At 51.8% G+C, this 4,872-nt stretch overlaps 1 protein-coding gene across 1 annotated transcript in view; it reads left to right on the top strand.

Annotated features, from left to right (window-relative positions):
• Window positions 1-1,179: 1,179 nt before the first annotated feature.
• Mgat5 (alpha-1,6-mannosylglycoprotein 6-beta-N-acetylglucosaminyltransferase) overlaps window positions 1,180-4,872 on the top strand; it is a 281,270-nt gene continuing 277,577 nt past the window's right edge. The window contains exon 1 of the mRNA XM_028771515.1: window positions 1,180-1,618. The gene's annotated coding sequence lies outside the window, so the exon portion shown is untranslated. The remainder of the gene's footprint in view (window positions 1,619-4,872) is intronic.

Below are 4,872 nucleotides of genomic sequence, written 5' to 3'. Positions count from 1 at the left end.
CTTCTGGGGATGTGGAGGGGTGGAAGTTAGGGTGAAATTAGCCCAAGAACGAGACCCCTAGCAAGGCTGTGAAACATGGTTGAAGAAATTCTGCAGGATAAGCCCTTATACTGTAACTGGATATAGTGCTGGCTCACAGGAGCAGGACTTCCTGTCATTTACACCCTGGGTAATCCACCAGTCCACCCTCCTTCCATTCCAGATAACACTTAACCAGGATCTATAATGCTCCATGATGTAAATGCATGGCCAGCTCCCTGGAGGGTGGCCGACTGAATATTTCATGCTGCTCAGTGTTTCATTGTGGTGCCCTCAGGGCAGGAGATGTGTTTTATTTCTTTTTGAATTTACAAGAGTACTGTGTTAAGCTGTCCAGGCTGCTCATAAAACGCAGACAGAGCAGAGAAAAGAAGCACATTAGAAAGATTGTGTGCCTACTGTGTACCAGTCACTGCCAAACCTTTTACAAATTTCATTCCATCTTCACAAAAACATCACGAAGCGGCCGTTATTGCTCTCATCAACAGAGCCGCTGAGAGGAGCAGGATAAATGGCTTGCTCAGGGTCACTAAAGCCAAGGGTGTGGTGGCTGATGCTTATAATTCCCGCACTCAGGAGATGGAGGCAAGAGGATCCAGAGTTAGAGGTTATCCTCTGCTAGAAAGCAAGCTCGTTGAGGACACTCTGGGTTAGGCAAGACTGCACCTCACACCCACCCCCCAAATCACAAAATAAACAAATACGAATCTGTTCGGTTAAAAAATAAAAATAAAAAAAGACACGGACAGAAATTCCTACTGCTTTTGCCAATCTCTTCTACAAAGTATAAAATGGAGCTCAGGGCGTTTGTTAAAGTTGGCAAGACCCCTAAATAGTTGAGCCCGCCATCTCCTCCCCACTGGCTTCACTCCTGGAAGATCCCTGTCCAGAGGAGGCCCAGAGACCATCACTCTGGAGGATGCACTGTATGTAACAGTAATTGTACGCTGCCCCTGACCTTGCTAGAGTACTATTTACTCAACTCCCTCGGTCTAGCTCGCTGCCTGTTTCTCCTTGGGCTGCGGAATGGAGCGGCTTCAAGTCCTCTTCTACAGGGTCTAGAGTTTGCCGACGATCCCCGAGAAGCCAAGGCGTTCCGAATTGGCTGAGCGCTCTGCCGGGGTGGGCGGGGAATTTGCCGAACGTCCGTAGCCCGGAATCCCTTTGCCTTGGAGAGCGGCGCGAGCCCACAAGCTGAGAGAAGTTGGGTAGGTCGATCCGAGAAGGATAGTAGAAACCTCGAGAAGATCTCCTAACCATTCTGTCCTGATCGTTTGGACCCGGGAGGAACGTCCCTACTTGCGTCTAGGGGCGGAAGGTGGACGAGCTGCGCACGGCCCCGCCAGGGCTGGTAGTTTTCAGACCGTCCCTGCCGAGGCCCGCTCGCCCGGCAGCCCTGCGGCTCCCGCGGTGGCGGCGGCGGCCCCAGGCTCGATCCAGCCCAGGTAGCCGACTCTCAGTCTCTGGGGGCGCTGTGACCCCGCTCCTGGCTGTGCCTGGGACCCCGTTCCCTGAAGCACGGCTGCTGGAGAGTGACCCCCGACTGCTACTGATGCTTCTGCTGCTCCCCTACTAGCAGGTAAGAGCTGCTGCAGGGTCGAGCGATCGATTCAGAAGCTCGCCATCCCCCCTCGGGGAGATGCATGGACTGTGGATCGCGGGGGACGCGTGGGGGACGCTAGGGGAGATGAGGCAGCCCTTATCTGGCCCAACGCTAACACCCGGGGCTGCGTGGGTGGATGTTCTGGCCGTGTTTGATTTGGGACAGGGGAGGGGGCTCCAGAGTACAACCGAGGGACCCGCTTGGAGGGTCCACCACCTGCTCAGAGGCATCCCCTCTCATGGGACCCTGAAGACCTTCCCTAGTCTCTGAGGCTTTTAGGCTTCCAATGAACTGTCCAGAGGGGGCTCGGGTGGAGTGGGCTGGAAACGAGAAGCTGAGATTGGCATTTTGGACGCTGGGACCGCGGTGAAACCAGAAACCAGGATGCCAGCGTGGGCCGGGCTAGGGTCCTGGGGATCCGAGAGCTCAGCGTGAGATGTGCCTTGAGCCAGTTGGAAGGAAGAATGAAGGAGTGGGGCCCCAGGTCCCTGGGGAGAAGGGATACGAAGATCCAAAGCTCCAGGCTAAGAGGTCAAGAAGACCCTTTGTAACCCAGATATCCTTGGGGACCGCCAACCCGGACCGCGATCCAGCCGGAGTGCACCCACGACTGGGAGATGGCAGAGGCTGTGGGATGTAAGGGCGACACCCGCGTACATACTCCCCTAGAGCATGCTCAGTGCAGTCCTGGGAACTTCCTGCCGAGTCGCCAGGCCAGCCGCTTTGGTCCCCTTTGGGGCTACAGCTCGCTAAATTGGGGGTAGGGTGTATGAGAGTGGGGATCTCTGTGCCCTCTTGTTCACCCTTTCTCGTCCCCGGGCCTCTGCCTGGCCTGTGACTGGCACCATGGCTCTGCTTTCCAGAGCCACTCTGGCCTCTGGAGACGGGGGCGTGGATGTCATACCCTTGCTCCCTGCGGGTGGAAAGCCAGAGGCCTGGTGGTGCGTCGGTCTGCCAGGTGGACCAGCTTTCTGGGAACGCAGGGCGCTCAGTCGCGTGCATTTACTCTGTGCTGGGAGCAGGTTGGGTGGAAGGGGGTGTGTGAGCCCGGCAACATTCGCGCGCTCACAGTCGATGTCACACACAAAGCCACCGCAGGGAAGAGGGAAGGGGTGGCGCTTGTATTTTTTTTTTTTTTTTTTTTTTTTTTTTTTGTTCAGAGGCTTTTGGAGCATTCTTGAGCTGTGTGTGTGTGTGTGTGTGTGTGTGTGTGTGTGTGTGTGTGTGTGTGTTTAAGTGTAAGACCCAGAGGATGCCTTTTGATTTGCTGAGGTTGCCCTGGTCTAGATCTAGAGCTCAGTAATTCCTGGCAGTAGTTGCCAGGCCTCGGCTTGGTGTTTGAATATGGTCCTGGATGCCTCTGGGGCTGTGAAGTTGGGAAGCAGCAAACAGGTTTGTGTGGGGTTTTCCCCGTGTAGTGGCAAAGTCACATCTGTAACTACACTTGGATATAAGGTTACATCAAATTAGAATCTATTGAGTTCTGAGTGGAAAACAAGTTCATTAACTGACCTATCTCAAGTTTGTTGTCAAGACCGGAGGGATCTCCCACCCTGGACTTGTGGGAGACCCTTTGTTGCTGGAACAGAGCTCTATCTCAGTCAAGAAAGTCAAAGCATCTCAGACCTGTCTTCCATGAATTTTTCCACCCTCCCTTAGTTCCTCTAAATCATTCTGTGGCTGTTACTCAGTGTTGAGATGGGCAGGCTTAAGTCTGATTCTGTTAGGATCAGAACAAAGCTTCCCCCTTTAGAGGACATTTTAGTTTTTCTTCTGTTATCAACCAAATGCCCATATGATAAACTTACTTGAGGTACAGCTCTGGAAATGGACAGGAGGGGTGAATGGGTACCCTTTTCAGGGACAGAGAAAAGGGGGAAGTGTCTGTTCCCTTCCCAGCAACTGTCTGTGGCCCAGCTGAATGTCTGGGCAAAAGGTTTGAGTCACGTCTTTCCTGTGTCTCTCCCCTTCAGCCTGCCTTCCTAGTGTGAGACATTTGAGACTAGAGTTAGTAGGATGAAAGAGTCTACAGGGGCATGGAGCGTTGTAACTATCAGAATGTGTGAGTGTGTGTGTGTGTGTGTCCTTGCATGTGGAGGTCAGAAAACAACCTCAGCTGTCATTCCTCAGATTTTGTCCATCTTGAGTTTTTGAGACAGGGTCTCTCACTGGCCTGACACTAGGTGGGTAGGCTTGTCTGACTGGTCTGTGAGCTTCAGGGGTCCATCTGTCTCCACCAAAACAGTACTGAGATTATAACTATGTCATTGTGCCTTGCTTTTTTTTTTTTTTTTGAACGTAAAATTTGTGTGTTTCCCCGTGTGTGTCCGTGTGTGTCTATATAAGTAAGGCAGCCTCAAGCATCAATCCTTGCCTTCAGTCTTGTCTGGAACAAGACAAGCTCTTGTTTCCTGGGGCATATGTCAGCTAAGCCCTAGCTGAGTTCTCAGACTCCTGTCTTTGTCTCTCATCTTTCCACAGGAGTGCTAGGATTATAGACACTGTGGTGTTCAGCTTTTTATGGGTGATGGAGAATGAAACTCGGGTCTTTATGCTTGTCCAGCAGGTGATTTAACCACTGAACTATCTATCTGTACCTGGCTGGCTTCTTAAAAATGTATGTTCCAGTGGTCAAGCTCAGGTCTTCATACTTGCAGATGTTTTACTCAATGAGGCATTTCCCTAGTTCCCCCACCAGCTGGATTTAAGGTAACCTGAGATGGCAGGAGCATTGGTCCTTTCTCTGAGTGTGGCTGTCTCTGTGAGCTCCAGTGGCTGTCACAGCAAAGCTCTCTGGGCCTTTGGATCTTCTCCTGAGCAGCGTGCACATTTGCAGTGCTTTGTGTGTAGAAGTGTGAACACTGTGCTCATTATATATTCACACATCCGAATACATTTTTACATAGAACATGTGCATATGGATGTGCATCCGCAGTGTTCCCAGAGAGAAGCTGGAAGGGACCCCAAGAGACAAGAGCACTTCAGACTTCCTTTCTTCCCATTTTGCTTTCCTAGTTCCAAAAGAACCCACCAGCCATGTGCTCGGCTGGCCACCTAAGCAAGGAAATGTCACAGTCTTCTGTGATCACAGCTGAGGGACTTGTCCCAGAAGAATAGCTGTTCACTATTTCTTTATGTGATTGTGTCATCCCCACGCCCTGTGTGTGTATGTTTGTCTGAGAGAGAGAGAGAGAGAGAGAGAGAGAGAGAGAGAGAGAGAGAGAGAGAGA

Source organism: Grammomys surdaster, unplaced genomic scaffold (assembly GCF_004785775.1).
Source record: "Grammomys surdaster isolate TR1022 unplaced genomic scaffold, NIH_TR_1.0 208, whole genome shotgun sequence".
NCBI lineage: Eukaryota > Metazoa > Chordata > Mammalia > Rodentia > Muridae > Grammomys > Grammomys surdaster.
The sequence above is the reverse complement of the archived record's forward strand: the minus strand, read 5'-3'. Positions and strand labels throughout refer to the sequence as shown.